The sequence below is a fragment of the Phyllobates terribilis genome, unplaced genomic scaffold (assembly GCF_046119375.1).
Source record: "Phyllobates terribilis strain yellow unplaced genomic scaffold, ASM4611937v1 Scaffold_3__8_contigs__length_932513732, whole genome shotgun sequence".
NCBI classification, from domain to species: Eukaryota; Metazoa; Chordata; class Amphibia; order Anura; family Dendrobatidae; genus Phyllobates; species Phyllobates terribilis.
In genome coordinates, this window is record NW_027362763.1 from 819,724,987 (window position 1) to 819,746,230 (window position 21,244).

Below are 21,244 nucleotides of genomic sequence, written 5' to 3' on the forward strand. Positions count from 1 at the left end.
GTGTACTCACTTATGTTGAGCCCTCTATATATAATGTACTGATAATACAAGGGGTGTACTCACTTATGCTGAGCCCTGTATATATAATGTACTGATAATACAGGGTTCTACTCACTTATGCTGAGCACTGTATATATAATGTACTGATAATACAGGGGTGTACTTACTTATACTGAGCCCTGTATATATAATGTACTGATAATACAGGGGGTGTACTCACTTATGCTGAGCACTGTATATATAATGTACTGATAATACAGGGGGTGTACTCACTTATGCTGAGCCCTATATATATATTGTACTGATAATACAGGGGTGTACTCACTTATACTGAGCACTGTATATATAATGTACTGATAATACAGGGGTGTACTTACTTATACTGAGCCCTGTATATATAATGTACTGATAATACAGGGGGTGTACTCACTTATGCTGAGCACTTTATATATAATGTACTGATAATACAGGGGGTGTACTCACTTATGCTGAGCCCTGTATATATATTGTACTGATAATACAGGGGTGTACTCACTTATGCTGAGCGCTGTATATATAATGTATTGATAATACAGGGGTTTACTCACTTATGCTGAGCACTGTATATATAATGTACTGATAATACAGGGGGTGTACTCACTAATGCTGAGCCCTGTATATATAATGTACTTATAATACAGGGGGTGTACTCACTTATGCTGAGCGCTGTATATATAATGTATTGATAATACAGGGGTGTACTCACTTATGCTGAGCCCTGTATATATAATGTACTGATAATACAGGGGGTGTACTCACTTATGCTGAGCACGGTATATATAATGTACTGATAATACAGGGGTGTACTCACTTATGGTGAGCCCTGTATATATAATGTACTGATAATACCGGGGTGTACTCACTTACACTGAGCACTGTATATATAATGTACTGATAATACAGGGGTGTACTCACTTATGCTGAGCCCTGTATATATAATGTACGGATAATACAGGGGTGTACTCACTTATGTTGAGCCCTCTATATATAATGTACTGATAATACAAGGGGTGTACTCACTTATGCTGAGCCCTGTATATATAATGTACTGATAATCCTGTGGGTGTACTCACTTAATCTGAGCACTGTATATATAATGTACTGGCAATACAGGGGTGTACTCACTTATGCTAAGCGCTGTATATATAATGTACTGATAATACAGGGGTGTACTCACTTATGCTGAGCCCTATATATAATGTACTGATAATACAATGGTGTACTCACTTATACTGAGCACTGTATATATAATGTACTGATAATACAGGGGTGTACTCACTTATGCTGAGCACTGTATATATAATGTACTAATAATACAGGGGGTGTACTCACTTATGCTGAGCACTGTATATATAATGTACTGATAATACAGGAGGTGTACTCACTTATGCTGAGCGCTGTATATATAATGTACTGATAATACAGGGGTGTACTCACTTATGCTGAGCCCTGTATATATAATGTACGGATAATACAGGGGTGTACTCACTTATGTTGAGCCCTCTATATATAATGTACTGATAATACAAGGGGTGTACTCACTTATGCTGAGCGCTGTATATATAATGTACTGATAATACAGGGGGTGTACTCACTTATGCTGAGCCTTCTATATATAATGTACTGACAATACAGGGGGTGTACTCACTTATGCTGAGTACTGTATATTTAATGTACTGATAATACAGGGGGTGTACTCACTTATGCTGAGTACTGTATATTTAATGTACTGACAATACAGGGGGTGTACTCACTTATGCTGAGTACTGTATATTTAATGTACTGATAATACAAGGGGTGTACTCACTTATGCTGAGCGCTGTGTATATAATGTACTGATAATACAGGGGGTGTACTCACTTATGCTGAGCCTTCTATATATAATGTACTGACAATACAGGGGGTGTACTCACTTATGCTGAGTACTGTATATGTAATGTACTGATAATACAGGGTTCTACTCACTTATGCTGAGCCCTGTATATATAATGTACTGATAATACAGGGGGTGTACCCACTTATGCTGAGCCCTGTATATATAATGTACTGATAATACAGGGTTCTACTCACTTATGCTGAGCCCTGTATATATAATGTACTGATAATACAGGGGGTGTACTCACTTATACTGAGCCCTGTATATATATTGTACTGATAATACAGGGGTGTTCTCACTTATGCTGAGCGCTGTATATATAATGTATTGATAATACAGGGGTTTACTCACTTATGCTGAGCACTGTATATATAATGTACTGATAATACAGGGGGTGTACTCACTTATGCTAAGCCTTCTATATATAATGTACTGATAATACAGGGGGTGTACTCACTTATACTGAGCACTGTATATATAATGTACTGATAATACAGGGGTGTGCTCACTTATGCTGAGCCCTGTATATATAATGTACTGATAATACCGGGGTGTACTCACTTACACTGAGCACTGTATATATAATATACTGATAATACAGAGGGTGTACTCACTTATGCTGAGCCCTGTATATATATTGTACTGATAATACAGGGGTGTACTCACTTATGCTGATCCCTGTATATATAATGTACGGATAATACAGGGGTGTACTCACTTATGTTGAGCCCTCTATATATAATGTACTGATAATACAGGGGTGTACTCACTTATGTTGAGCCCTCTATATATAATGTACTGATAATACAGGGGTGTACTCTCTTATACTGAGCCCTCTATATATAATGTACTGATAATACTGGGGGTTTACTCACTTATACTGAGCACTGTATATATAATGTACTGGCAATACAGGGGTGTACTCACTTATGCTAAGCGCTGTGTATATAATGTACTGATAATACAGGGGTGTACTCACTTATGCTGAGCCCTATATATATAATGTACTGATAATACAGTGGTGTACTCACTTATACTGAGCACTGTATATATAATGTACTGATAATACAGGGGTGTACTCACTTATGCTGAGCCCTGTATATATAATGTACTGATAATACAGGGTGTACTCACTTATGCTGAGCGCTGTATATTTAAAGTACTGATAATACAGGGGTGTACTCACTTATGCTGAGCACTGTATATATAATGTACTGATAATACAGGGGGTGTACTCACTTATGCTGAGCACTGTATATATAATGTACTGATAATACAGGGGGTGTACTCACTTATGCTGAGCTCTGTATATATAATGTACTGATAATACAGGGGTGTACTCACTTATGTGGAGCACTGTATATATAATGTACTGATAATACAGGGGTGTACTCACTTATGCTGAGCACTGTATATATAATGTACTGATAATACGGGGGTGTACTCACTTATGCTGAGCACTGTATATATAATGTACTGATAATACAGGGGTGTACTCACTTATGCTGAGCCCTATATTTATAATGTACTGATAATACAGGGGTGTACTCACTTATGCTGAGCACTGTATATATAATGTACTCACAATAGAGGGGTGTACTCACTTATGCTGAGCCCTATATATATAATGTACTGATAATACCGGGGTGTACACACTTACACTGAGCACTGTATATATAATGTACTGATAATACAGGGGGTGTACTCACTTATGCTGAGCCCTGTATATATAATGTACTGATAATACAGGGGTGTACTCACTTATGCTGAGCCCTGTATATATAATGTACGGCTAATACAGGGGTGTACTCACTTATGTTGAGCCCTCTATATATAATGTACTGATAATACAAGGGGTGTACTCACTTATGCTGAGCCCTCTATATATAATGTACTGATAATTCTGGGGGTGTACTCACTTATACTGAGCACTGTATATATAATGTACTGGCAATAGAGGGGTGTACTCACTTATGCTAAGCGCTGTGTATATAATGTACTGATAATACAGGGGTGTACTCACTTATGCTGAGCCCTGTATATATAATGTACTGATAATACCGGGGTGTACTCACTTATACTGAGCACTGTATATATAATGTACTGATAATACAGGGGGTGTACTCACTTATGCTGAGCCCTATATATATAATGTACTGATAATACAGGGGTGTACTCACTTATGCTGAGCCCTGTATATATAATGTACTTTTAATACAGGGGGTGTACTCACTTATGCTGAGCTCTGTATATATAATGTACTGATAATACAGGGGTGTACTCACTTATGCTGAGCCCTGTATATATAATGTACTGATAATACAGGGGGTGTACTCACTTATGCTGAGCTCTGTATATATAATGTACTGATAATACAGGGGTGTACTCACTTATGCTGAGCCCTGTATATATAATGTACTGATAATACAGGGGTGTACTCACTTATACTGAGCACTGTATATATAATGTACTGATAATACAGGGGTGTACTCACTTATGCTGAGCACTGCATATATAATGTACTGATAATACAGGGGTGTACTCTCTTATGCTGAGCCCTGTATATATAATGTACTGATAATACAGGGGTGTACTCACTTATACTGAGCGCTGTATATATAATGTACTGATAATACAGTGGTGTACTCACTTATGCTGAGCGCTGTATATATATTGTACTGATAATACAGTGGTGTACTCACTTATTCTGAGCTCTGTATACATAATGTACTGGTAATACAGGGGGTGTACTCACTTATGCTAAGCGCTGTATATATAATGTACTGCTAATAAAAGGGTGTACTCACTTATGCTGAGCCCTATATATATAATGTACTGATAATACAGGGTGTACTCACTTATGCTGAGCACTGTATATATAATGTACTGATAATACAGGGGTGTACTCACTTATGCTCAGCACTGTATATATAATGTACTGATAATACCGGGGTGTACTCACTTATACTGAGCACTGTATATATAATGTACTGATAATACAGGGGTGTACTCACTTATACTGAGCGCTGTATATATAATGTACTGATAATACAGGGGTGTACTCACTTATGCTCAGCACTGTATATATAATGTACTGATAATACCGGGGTGTACTCACTTACACTGAGCACTGTATATATAATGTACTGATAATACAGGGGTGTACTCACTTATGCTGAGCCCTGTATATATAATGTACTGATAATACAGGGGGTGTACTCAGTTATGCTGAGCTCTGTATATATAATGTACTGATAATACAGGGGTGTACTCACTTATGCTGAGCCCTGTATATATAATGTACTGATAATACAGGGTGTACTCACTTATGCTGAGCGCTGTATATTTAATGTACTGATAATACAGGGGGCGTACTCACTTATGTTGAGCTCTGTATGTATAATGTACTGATAATACAGGGGTGTACTCACTTATGCTGAGCACTGTATATATAATGTACTGATAATACAGGGGTGTACTCACTTATGCTGAGCTCTGTATACATAATGTACTGATAATACAGGGTGTACTCACTTATGCTGAGCCCTATATATATAATGTACTGATAATACAGGGGTGTACTCACTTATGCTGAGCAATGTATATATAATGTACTCACAATAGAGGGGTGTAGTCACTTATGCTGAGCCCTATATATATAATGTACTGAAAATACAGGGGTGTATTTACTTATGCTGAGCCCTATATATATAATGTACTGATAATACAGGGGTGTACTCACTTATGCTGAGCTCTATATATATAATGTACTGATAATACAGGGGCTGTACTCACTTATGCTGAGCACTGTATATATAATGTACTGATAATACAGGGGTGTACTCACTTATGCTGAGCTCTGTATACATAATGTACTGATAATACAGGGGGTGTACTCACTTATGCTAAGCGCTGTATATATAATGTACTGCTAATAAAGGGGTGTACTCACTTATGCTGAGCCCTGTATATATAATGTACTGATAATACAGGGGGTGTACTCACTTATGCTGAGCGCTGTATATATAATGTACTGATAATACAGGGGTATACTCACTTATGCTGAGCCCTGTATATATAATGTACTGATAATACAGGGGGTGTACTCACTTATGCTGAGCACGGTATATATAATGTACTGATAATACAGGGGTGTACTCACTTATGCTGAGCCCTGTATATATAATGTACTGATAATACAGGGGTGTACTCACTTATGCTGAGCCCTATATATATAATGTACTGATAATACCGGGGTGTACTCACTTATACTGAGCAACGTATATATAATGTACTGATAATACAGGGGTGTACTCACTTATGCTGAGCCCTGTATATATAATGTACTGATAATACTGGGGTGTACTCACTTACACTGAGCACTGTATATATAATGTACTGATAATACAGGGGGTGTACTCACTCATGCTGAGCCCTGTATATATCATGTACTGATAATACAGGGGTGTACTCACTTATGCTGAGCCCTGTATATATAATGTACGGATAATACAGGGGTGTACTCACTTATGTTGAGCCCTCTATATATAATGTACTGATAATACAAGGGGTGTACTCACTTATGCTGAGCCCTGTATATATAATGTACTGATAATACTGGGGGTGTACTCACTTATGCTGAGCACTGCATATATAATGTACTGGCAATACAGGGGTGTACTCACTTATGCTGAGCTCTGTATACATAATGTACTGATAATACAGGGGTGTACTCACTTATGCTGAGCCCTATATATATAATGTACTGATAATACAGGGGGTGTACTCACTTATGCTGAACAATGTATATATAATGTACTGATAATACAGGGGTGTACTCACTTATGCTGAGCTCTGTATATATAATGTACTGCTAATAAAGGGGTGTACTCACTTATGCTGAGCCCTATATATATAATGTACTGATAATACAGGGGTGTACTCACGTATGCTGAGCACTGTATATTTAATGTACTGATAATACCGGGGTGTACTCACTTATACTGAGCACCGTATATATAATGTACTGATAATACAGGGGTGTACTCACTTATGCTCAGCACTGTATATATAATGTACTGATAATACCGGGGTGTACTCACTTACACTGAACACTGTATATATAATGTACTGATAATACAGGGGTGTACTCACTTATGCTGAGCCCTGTATATATAATGTACTTTTAATACAGGGGGTGTACTCACTTATGCTGAGCTCTGTATATATAATGTACTGATAATACAGGGGTGTACTCACTTATGCTGAGCCCTGTATATATAATGTACTGATAATACAGGGGGTGTACTCACTTATGCTGAGCTCTGTATATATAATGTACTGATAATACAGGGGTGTACTCACTTATGCTGAGCGCTGTATATATATTGTACTGATAATACAGTGGTGTACTCACTTATGCTGAGCTCTGTATACATAATGTACTGGTAATACAGGGGGTGTACTCACTTATGCTAAGCGCTGTATATATAATGTACTGCTAATAAAGGGTTGTACTCACTTATGCTGAGCCCTATATATATAATGTACTGATAATACAGGGTGTACTCACTTATGCTGAGCACTGTATATATAATGTACTGATAATACAGGGGGTGTACTCGCTTATGCTGAGCCCTGTATATATAATGTACTGATAATACAGGGGTGTACTCACTTATGCTGAGCACTGTATATATAATGTACTGATAATACCGGGGTGTACTCACTTATACTGAGCACTGTATATATAATGTACTGATAATACAGGGGTGTACTCACTTATACTGAGCGCTGTATATATAATGTACTGATAATACAGGGGTGTACTCACTTATGCTCAGCACTGTATATATAATGTACTGATAATACCGGGGTGTACTCACTTACACTGAGCACTGTATATATAATGTACTGATAATACAGGGGTGTACTCACTTATGCTGAGCCCTGTATATATAATGTACTGATAATACAGGGGGTGTACTCAGTTATGCTGAGCTCTGTATATATAATGTACTGATAATACAGGGTTGTACTCACTTATGCTGAGACCTGTATATATAATGTACTGATAATACAGGGTGTACTCACTTATGCTGAGCGCTGTATATTTAATGTACTGATAATACAGGGGGTGTACTCACTTATGTTGAGCTCTGTATGTATAATGTACTGATAATACAGGGGTGTACTCACTTATGCTGAGCACTGTATATATAATGTACTGATAATACAGGGGTGTACTCACTTATGCTAAGCCCTGTATATATAATGTACTGATAATACAGGGGTGTACTCACTAATTCTGAGCCCTATATATATAATGTACTGATAATACAGGGGTGTACTCACTTATGCTGAACCCTATATATATAATGTACTGATAATACAGGGGTGTATTCACTTATGCTGAGCACTGTATATATAATGTACTCACAATAGAGGGGTGTAGTCACTTATGCTGAGCCCTATATATATAATGTGCTGAAAATACAGGGGTGTATTTACTTATGCTGAGCCCTATATATATAATGTACTGATAATACAGGGGGTGTACTCACTTATGCTGAGCACTGTATATATAATGTACTGATAATACAGGGGTGTACTCAGTTATGCTGAGCTCTGTATACATAATGTACTGGTAATACAGGGTGTACTCACTTATACTGAGCCCTATATATATATAACGTACTGATAATACAAGGGGTGTACTCACTTATGCTGAGCACTGTATATATAATGTACTGATAATACAGGGGTGTACTCACTTATGCTGAGCTCTGTATACATAATGTACTGATAATACAGGGTGTACTCACTTATGCTGAGCCCTATATATATAATGTACTGATAATACAGGGGTGTACTCACTTATGCTGAGCCCTATATATATAATGTACTGATAATACAGGGGTGTACTCACTTATGCTGAGCCCTATATATATAATGTACTGATAATACAGGGGTGTACTCACTTATGCTGAGCACTGTGTATATAATGTACTCACAATAGAGGGGTGTACTCACTTATGCTGAGCCCTATATCTATAATGTACTGATAATACAGGGGTGTACTCACTTATGCTGAGCTCTATATATATAATATACTGATAATACAGGGGCTGTACTCACTTATGCTGAGCACTGTATATATAATGTACTGATAATACAGGGGTGTACTCACTTATGCTGAGCTCTGTATACATAATGTACTGATAATACAGGGGGTGTACTCACTTATGCTAAGCGCTGTATATATAATGTACTGCTAATAAAGGGGTGTACTCACTTATGCTGAGCCCTGTATATATAATGTACTGATAATACAGGGGGTGTACTCACTTATGCTGAGCGCTGTATATATAATGTACTGATAATACAGGGGTATACTCACTTATGCTGAGCCCTGTATATATAATGTACTGATAATACAGGGGGTGTACTCACTTATGCTGAGCACGGTATATATAATGTACTGATAATACAGGGGTGTACTCACTTATGCTGAGCCCTGTATATATAATGTACTGATAATACAGGGGTGTACTCACTTGTGCTGAGCCCTCTATATATAATGTACTGATAATACCGGGGTGTACTCACTTATACTGAGCAACGTATATATAATGTACTGATAATACAGGGGTGTACTCACTTATGCTGAGCCCTGTATATATAATGTACTGATAATACTGGGGTGTACTCACTTACACTGAGCACTGTATATATAATGTACTGATAATACAGGGGGTGTACTCACTTACACTGAGCACTGTATATATAATGTACTGATAATACAGGGGGTGTACTCACTTACACTGAGCACTGTATATATAATGTACTGATAATACAGGGGGTGTACTCACTTATGCTGAGCCCTGTATATATCATGTACTGATAATACAGGGGTGTACTCACTTATGCTGAGCCCTGTATATATAATGTACGGATAATACAGGGGTGTACTCACTTATGTTGAGCCCTCTATATATAATGTACTGATAATACAAGGGGTGTACTCACTTATGCTGAGCCCTGTATATATAATGTACTGATAATACTGGGGGTGTACTCACTTATACTGAGCACTGCATATATAATGTACTGGCAATACAGGGGTGTACTCACTTATGCTGAGCTCTGTATACATAATGTACTGATAATACAGGGGTGTACTCACTTATGCTGAGCCCTATATATATAATGTACTGATAATACAGGGGTGTACTCACTTATGCTGAGCCCTGTATGTATAATGTACTGATAATACAGGGGTGTACTCACTTATGCTGAGCACTGTATATATAATGTACTGATAATACAGGGGTGTACTCACTTATGCTGAGCCCTGTATATATAATGTACTGATAATACAGGGGTGTACTCACTTATTCTGAGCCCTATATATATAATGTACTGATAATACAGGGGTGTACTCACTTATGCTGAACCCTATATATATAATGTACTGATAATACAGGGGTGTACTCACTTATGCTGAGCCCTCTATATATAATGTACTGATAATACCGGGGTGTACTCACTTATACTGAGCAACGTATATATAATGTACTGATAATACAGGGGTGTACTCACTTATGCTGAGCCCTGTATATATAATGTACTGATAATACTGGGGTGTACTCACTTACACTGAGCACTGTATATATAATGTACTGATAATACAGGGGGTGTACTCACTTATGCTGAGCCCTGTATATATCATGTACTGATAATACAGGGGTGTACTCACTTATGCTGAGCCCTGTATATATAATGTACGGATAATACAGGGGTGTACTCACTTATGTTGAGCCCTCTATATATAATGTACTGATAATACAAGGGGTGTACTCACTTATGCTGAGCCCTGTATATATAATGTACTGATAATACTGGGGGTGTACTCACTTATGCTGAGCACTGCATATATAATGTACTGGCAATACAGGGGTGTACTCACATATGCTGAGCTCTGTATACATAATGTACTGATAATACAGGGGTGTACTCACTTATGCTGAGCCCTATATATATAATGTACTGATAATACAGGGGGTGTACTCACTTATGCTGAACAATGTATATATAATGTACTGATAATACAGGGGTGTACTTACTTATGCTGAGCTCTGTATATATAATGTACTGCTAATAAAGGGGTGTACTCACTTATGCTGAGCCCTATATATATAATGTACTGATAATACAGGGGTGTACTCACGTATGCTGAGCACTGTATATTTAATGTACTGATAATACCGGGGTGTACTCACTTATACTGAGCAACGTATATATAATGTACTGATAATACAGGGGTGTACTCACTTATGCTCAGCACTGTATATATAATGTACTGATAATACCGGGGTGTACTCAGTTACACTGAGCACTGTATATATAATGTACTGATAATACAGGGGTGTACTCACTTATGCTGAGCCCTGTATATATAATGTACATTTAATACAGGGGGTGTACTCACTTATGCTGAGCTCTGTATATATAATGTACTGATAATACAGGGGTGTACTCACTTATGCTGAGCCCTGTATATATAATGTACTGATAATACAGGAGGTGTACTCACTTATGCTGAGCTCTGTATATATAATGTACTGATAATACAGGGGTGTACTCACTTATGCTGAGCCCTATATATATAATGTACTGATAATACAGTGGTGTACTCACTTATGCTGAGCGCTGTATATATATTGTACTGATAATACAGTGGTGTACTCACTTATGCTGAGCTCTGTATACATAATGTACTGGTAATACAGGGGGTGTACTCACTTATGCTAAGCGCTGTATATATAATGTACTGCTAATAAAGGGGTGTACTCACTTATGCTGAGCCCTATATATATAATGTACTGATAATACAGGGTGTACTCACTTATGCTGAGCACTGTATATATAATGTACTGATAATACAGGGGGTGTACTCGCTTATGCTGAGCCCTGTATATATAATGTACTGATAATACAGTGGTGTACTCACTTATGCTGAGCACTGTATATATAATGTACTGATAATACCGGGGTGTACTCACTTATACTGAGCACTGTATATATAATGTACTGATAATACAGGGGTGTACTCACTTATACTGAGCGCTGTATATATAATGTACTGATAATACAGGGGTGTACTCACTTATGCTCAGCACTGTATATATAATGTACTGATAATACCGGGGTGTACTCACTTACACTGAGCACTGTATATATAATGTACTGATAATACAGGGGTGTACTCACTTATGCTGAGCCCTGTATATATAATGTACTGATAATACAGGGGTGTACTCACTTATGCTGAGCTCTGTATATATAATGTACAGATAATACAGGGGTGTACTCACTTATGCTGAGCCCTGTATATATAATGTACTTTTAATACAGGGGGTGTACTCACTTATGCTGAGCTCTGTATATATAATGTACTGATAATACAGGGGTGTACTCACTTATGCTGAGCCCTGTATATATAATGTACTGATAATACAGGAGGTGTACTCACTTATGCTGAGCTCTGTATATATAATGTACTGATAATACAGGGGTGTACTCACTTATGCTGAGCCCTATATATATAATGTACTGATAATACAGTGGTGTACTCACTTATGCTGAGCGCTGTATATATATTGTACTGATAATACAGTGGTGTACTCACTTATGCTGAGCTCTGTATACATAATGTACTGGTAATACAGGGGGTGTACTCACTTATGCTAAGCGCTGTATATATAATGTACTGCTAATAAAGGGGTGTACTCACTTATGCTGAGCCCTATATATATAATGTACTGATAATACAGGGTGTACTCACTTATGCTGAGCACTGTATATATAATGTACTGATAATACAGGGGTGTACTCACTTATACTGAGCGCTGTATATATAATGTACTGATAATACAGGGGTGTACTCACTTATGCTCAGCACTGTATATATAATGTACTGATAATACCGGGGTGTACTCACTTACACTGAGCACTGTATATATAATGTACTGATAATACAGGGGTGTACTCACTTATGCTGAGCCCTGTATATATAATGTACTGATAATACAAGGGGTGTACTCAGTTATGCTGAGCTCTGTATATATAATGTACTGATAATACAGGGGTGTACTCACTTATGCTGAGCCCTGTATATATAATGTACTGATAATACAGGGTGTACTCACTTATACTGAGCCCTGTATATATAATGTACTGATAATACAGGGGTGTACTCACTTATGCTGAGCCCTGTATATATAATGTACTGATAATACAGGGTGTACTCACTTATACTGAGCCCTGTATATATAATGTACTGATAATACAGGGGTGTACTCACTTATGCTGAGCCCTGTATATATAATGTACTGATAATACAGGGTGTACTCACTTATACTGAGCCCTGTATATATAATGTACTGATAATACAGGGTGTACTCACTTATACTGAGCCCTGTATATATAATGTACTGATAATACAGGGTGTACTCACTTATACTGAGCCCTGTATATATAATGTACTGATAATACAGGGTGTGTACTCACTTATGCTGAGCTCTGTATATATAATGTACTGATAATACAGGGGTGTACTCACTTATGCTGTGCGCTGTATATATAATGTACTGATAATACAGGGGTGTACTCACTTATACTGAGCCCTGTATATATAATGTACTGATAATACAGGGGTGTAATCACTTATGCTGAGCGCTGTATATTTAATGTACTGATAATACAGGGGGTGTACTCACTTATGTTGAGCTCTGTATGTATAATGTACTGATAATACAGGGGTGTACTCACTTATGCTGAGCACTGTATATATAATGTACTGATAAGACAGGGGTGTACTCACTTATGCTAAGCCCTGTATATATAATGTACTGATAATACAGGGGTGTACTCACTAATTCTGAGCCCTATATATATAATGTACTGATAATACAGGGGTGTACTCACTTATGCTGAACCCTATATATATAATTTACTGATAATACAGGGGTGTACTCACTTATGCTGAGCACTGTATATATAATGTACTCACAATAGAGGGGTGTAGTCACTTATGCTGAGCCCTATATATATAATGTACTGATAATACAGGGGTGTATTTACTTATGCTGAGCCCTATATATATAATGTACTGATAATACAGGGGGTGTACTCACTTATGCTGAGCACTGTATATATAATGTACTGATAATACAGGGGTGTACTCAGTTATGCTGAGCTCTGTATACATAATGTACTGGTAATACAGGGTGTACTCACTTAAGCTGAGCCCTATATATATAACGTACTGATAATACAAGGGGTGTACTCACTTATGCTGAGCACTGTATATATAATGTACTGATAATACAGGGGTGTACTCACTTATGCTGAGCTCTGTATACATAATGTACTGATAATACAGGGTGTACTCACTTATGTTGAGCCCTATATATATAATGTACTGATAATACAGGGGTGTACTCACTTATGCTGAGCCCTATATATATAATGTACGGATAATACATTGGTGTACTCACTTATGCTGAGCCCTATATATATAATGTACTGATAATACAGGGGTGTACTCACTTATGCTGAGCACTGTATATATAATGTACTCACAATAGAGGGGTGTACTCACTTATGCTGAGCCCTATATGTATAATGTACTGATAATACAGGGGTGTACTCACTTATGCTGAGCTCTATATATATAATGTACTGATAATACAGGGGCTGTACTCACTTATGCTGAGCACTGTATATATAATGTACTGATAATACAGGGGTGTACTCACTTATGCTGAGCTCTGTATACATAATGTACTGATAATACAGGGGGTGTACTCACTTATGCTAAGCGCTGTATATATAATGTACTGCTAATAAAGGGGTGTACTCACTTATGCTGAGCCCTGTATATATAATGTACTGATAATACAGGGGGTGTACTCACTTATGCTGAGCGCTGTATATATAATGTACTGATAATACAGGGGGTGTACTCACTTATGCTGAGCCCTGTATATATAATGTACTGATAATACAGGGGTATACTCACTTATGCTGAGCCCTGTATATATAATGTACTGATAATACAGGGGGTGTACTCACTTATGCTGAGCACGGTATATATAATGTACTGATAATACAGGGGTGTACTCACTTATGCTGAGCCCTGTATATATAATGTACTGATAATACAGGGGTGTACTCACTTATGCTGAGCCCTGTATATATAATGTACTGATAATACAGGGGGTGTACTCACTTATGCTGAGCGCTGTATATATAATGTACTGATAATACAGGGGGTGTACTCACTTATACTGAGCCCTGTATATATAATGTACTGATAATACAGGGCTATACTCACTTATGCTGAGCCCTGTATATATAATGTACTGATAATACAGGGGGTGTACTCACTTATGCTGAGCACGGTATATATAATGTACTGATAATACAGGGGTGTACTCACTTATGCTGAGCCCTGTATATATAATGTACTGATAATACAGGGGTGTACTCACTTGTGCTGAGCCCTCTATATATAATGTACTGATAATACCGGGGTGTACTCACTTATACTGAGCAACGTATATATAATGTACTGATAATACAGGGGTGTACTCACTTATGCTGAGCCCTGTATATATAATGTACTGATAATACTGGGGTGTACTCACTTACACTGAGCACTGTATATATAATGTACTGATAATACAGGGGGTGTACTCACTTATGCTGAGCCCTGTATATATCATGTACTGATAATACAGGGGTGTACTCACTTATGCTGAGCCCTGTATATATAATGTACGGATAATACAGGGATGTACTCACTTATGTTGAGCCCTCTATATATAATGTACTGATAATACAAGGGGTGTACTCACTTATGCTGAGCCCTGTATATATAATGTACTGATAATACTGGGGGTGTACTCACTTATACTGAGCACTGCATATATAATGTACTGGCAATACAGGGGTGTACTCACTTATGCTGAGCTCTGTATACATAATGTACTGATAATACAGGGGTGTACTCACTTATGCTGAGCCCTATATATATAATCTACTGATAATACAGGGGTGTACTCACTTATGCTGAGCCCTGTATGTATAATGTACTGATAATACAGGGGTGTACTCACTTATGCTGAGCACTGTATATATAATGTACTGATAATACAGGGGTGTACTCACTTATGCTGAGCCCTGTATATATAATGTACTGATAATACAGGGGTGTACTCACTTATTCTGAGCCCTATATATATAATGTACTGATAATACAGGGGTGTACTCACTTATGCTGAACCCTATATATATAATGTACTGATAATACAGGGGTGTACTCACTTATGCTGAGCCCTCTATATATAATGTACTGATAATACCGGGGTGTACTCACTTATTCTGAGCAACGTATATATAATGTACTGATAATACAGGGGTGTACTCACTTATGCTGAGCCCTGTATATATAATGTACTGATAATACTGGGGTGTACTCACTTACACTGAGCACTGTATATATAATGTACTGATAATACAGGGGGTGTACTCACTTATGCTGAGCCCTGTATATATCATGTACTGATAATACAGGGGTGTACTCACTTATGCTGAGCCCTGTATATATAATGTACGGATAATACAGGGGTGTACTCAGTTATGTTGAGCCCTCTATATATAATGTACTGATAATACAAGGGGTGTACTCACTTATGCTGAGCCCTGTATATATAATGTACTGATAATACTGGGGGTGTACTCACTTATGCTGAGCACTGCATATATAATGTACTGGCAATACAGGGGTGTACTCACTTATGCTGAGCTCTGTATACATAATGTACTGATAATACAGGGGTGTACTCACTTATGCTGAGCCCTATATATATAATGTACTGATAATACAGGGGGTGTACTCACTTATGCTGAACAATGTATATATAATGTACTGATAATACAGGGGTGTACTCACTTATGCTGAGCTCTGTATATATAATGTACTGCTAATAAAGGGGTGTACTCACTTATGCTGAGCCCTATATATATAATGTACTGATAATACAGGGGTGTACTCACGTATGCTGAGCACTGTATATTTAATGTACTGATAATACCGGGGTGTACTCACTTATACTGAGCAACGTATATATAATGTACTGATAATACAGGGGTGTACTCACTTATGCTCAGCACTGTATATATAATGTACTGATAATACCGGGGTGTACTCACTTACACTGAGCACTGTATATATAATGTACTGATAATACAGGGGTGTACTCACTTATGCTGAGCCCTGTATATATAATGTACTTTTAATACAGGGGGTGTACTCACTTATGCTGAGCTCTGTATATATAATGTACTGATAATACAGAGGTGTACTCACTTATGCTGAGCCCTGTATATATAATGTACTGATAATACAGGGGGTGTACTCACTTATGCTGAGCTCTGTATATATAATGTACTGATAATACAGGGGTGTACTCACTTATGCTGAGCCCTATATATATAATGTACTGATAATACAGTGGTGTACTCACTTATGCTGAGCGCTGTATATATATTGTACTGATAATACAGTGGTGTACTCACTTATGCTGAGCTCTGTATACATAATGTACTGGTAATACAGGGGGTGTACTCACTTATGCTAAGCGCTGTATATATAATGTACTGCTAATAAAGGGGTGTACTCACTTATGCTGAGCCCTATATATATAATGTACTGATAATACAGGGTGTACTCACTTATGCTGAGCACTGTATATATAATGTACTGATAATACAGGGTGTACTCACTTATGCTGAGCACTGTATATATAATGTACTGATAATACAGGGGTGTACTCACTTATGCTGAGCCCTGTATATATAATGTACTGATAATACAGTGGTGTACTCACTTATGCTGAGCTCTGTATACATAATGTACTGGTAATACAGGGGGTGTACTCACTTATGCTAAGCGCTGTATATATAATGTACTGCTAATAAAGGGGTGTACTCACTTATGCTGAGCACTGTATATATAATGTACTGATAATACAGGGGTGTACTCTCTTATGCTGAGCACTGTATATATAATGTACTGATAATACAGGGGGTGTACTCGCTTATGCTGAGCCCTGTATATATAATGTACTGATAATACAGGGGTGTACTCACTTATGCTGAGCACTGTATATATAATGTACTGATAATACCGGGGTGTACTCACTTATACTGAGCACTGTATATATAATGTACTGATAATACAGGGGTGTACTCACTTATACTGAGCGCTGTATATATAATGTACTGATAATACAGGGGTGTACTCACTTATGCTCAGCACTGTATATATAATGTACTGATAATACCGGGGTGTACTCACTTACACTGAGCACTGTATATATAATGTACTGATAATACAGGGGTGTACTCACTTATGCTGAGCCCTGTATATATAATGTACTGATAATACAGGGGGTGTACTCAGTTATGCTGAGCTCTGTATATATAATGTACTGATAATACAGGGGTGTACTCACTTATGCTGAGCCCTGTATATATAATGTACTGATAATACAGGGTGTACTCACTTATGCTGAGCGCTGTATATTTAATGTACTGATAATACAGGGGGTGTACTCACTTATGTTGAGCTCTGTATGTATAATGTACTGATAATACAGGGGTGTACTCACTTATGCTGAGCACTGTATATATAATGTACTGATAATACAGGGGTGTACTCACTTATGCTAAGCCCTGTATATATAATGTACTGATAATACAGGGGTGTACTCACTAATTCTGAGCCCTATATATAATGTACTGATAATACAGGGGTGTACTCACTTATGCTGAACCCTATATATATAATGTACTGATAATACAGGGGTGTACTCACTTATGCTGAGCACTGTATATATAATGTACTCACAATAGAGGGGTGTAGTCACTTATGCTGAGCCCTATATATATAATGTACTGATAATACAGGGGTGTATTTACTTATGCTGAGCCCTATATATATAATGTACTGATAATACAGGGGGTGTACTCACTTATGCTGAGCACTGTATATATAATGTACTGATAATACAAGGGTGTACTCAGTTATGCTGAGCTCTGTATACATAATGTACTGGTAATACAGGGTGTACTCACTTATGCTGAGCCCTATATATATAACGTACTGATAATACAAGGGGTGTACTCACTTATGCTGAGCACTGCATATATAATGTACTGGCAATACAGGGGTGTACTCACTTATGCTGAGCTCTGTATACATAATGTACTGATAATACAGGGGTGTACTCACTTATGCTGAGCCCTATATATATAATGTACTGATAATACAGGGGGTGTACTCACTTATGCTGAACAATGTATATATAATGTACTGATAATACAGGGGTGTACTCACTTATGCTGAGCTCTGTATATATAATGTACTGCTAATAAAGGGGTGTACTCACTTATGCTGAGCCCTATATATATAATGTACTGATAATACAGGGGTGTACTCACGTATGCTGAGCACTGTATATTTAATGTACTGATAATACCGGGGTGTACTCACTTATACTGAGCAACGTATATATAATGTACTGATAATACAGGGGTGTACTCACTTATGCTCAGCACTGTATATATAATGTACTGATAATACCGGGGTGTACTCACTTACACTGAGCACTGTATATATAATGTACTGATAATACAGGGGTGTACTCACTTATGCTGAGCCCTGTATATATAATGTACTTTTAATACAGGGGGTGTACTCACTTATGCTGAGCTCTGTATATATAATGTACTGATAATACAGGGGTGTACTCACTTATGCTGAGCCCTGTATATATAATGTACTGATAATACAGGGGGTGTACTCACTTATGCTGAGCTCTGTATATATAATGTACTGATAATACAGGGGTGTACTCACTTATGCTGAGCCCTATATATATAATGTACTGATAATACAGTGGTGTACTCACTTATGCTGAGCGCTGTATATATATTGTACTGATAATACAGTGGTGTACTCACTTATGCTGAGCTCTGTATACATAATGTACTGGTAATACAGGGGGTGTACTCACTTATGCTAAGCGCTGTATATATAATGTACTGCTAATAAAGGGGTGTACTCACTTATGCTGAGCCCTATATATATAATGTACTGATAATACAGGGTGTACTCACTTATGCTGAGCACTGTATATATAATGTACTGATAATACAGGGGGTGTACTCGCTTATGCTGAGCCCTGTATATATAATGTACTGATAATACAGTGGTGTACTCACTTATGCTGAGCACTGTATATATAATGTACTGATAATACCGGGGTGTACTCACTTATACTGAGCACTGTATATATAATGTACTGATAATACCGGGGTGTACTCACTTATACTGAGCACTGTATATATAATGTACTGATAATACAGGGGGTGTACTCACTTATGCTGAGCACTGTATATATAATGTACTGATAATACCGGGGTGTACTCACTTATACTGAGCACTGTATATATAATGTACTGATAATACAGGGGTGTACTCACTTATACTGAGCGCTGTATATATAATGTACTGATAATACAGGGGTGTACTCACTTATGCTCAGCACTGTATATATAATGTACTGATAATACCGGGGTGTACTCACTTACACTGAGCACTGTATATATAATGTATTGATAATACAGGGGTGTACTCACTTATGCTGAGCCCTGTATATATAATGTACTGATAATACAGGGGGTGTACTCAGTGTTGCTGAGCTCTGTATATATAATGTACTGATAATACAGGGGTGTACTCACTTATGCTGAGCCCTGTATATATAATGTACTGATAATACAGGGTGTACTCACTTATGCTGAGCGCTGTATATTTAATGTACTGATAATACAGGGGGTGTACTCACTTATGTTGAGCTCTGTATGTATAATGTACTGATAATACAGGGGTGTACTCACTTATGCTGAGCAATGTATATATAATGTACTGATAATACAGGGGTGTACTCACTTATGCTAAGCCCTGTATATATAATGTACTGATAATACAGGGGTGTACTCACTAATTCTGAGCCCTATATATATAATGTACTGATAATACATGGGTGTACTCACTTATGCTGAACCCTATATATATAATGTACTAATAATACAGGGGTGTACTCACTTATGCTGAGCACTGTATATATAATGTACTCACAATAGAGGGGTGTAGTCACTTATGCTGAGCCCTATATATATAATGTACTGATAATA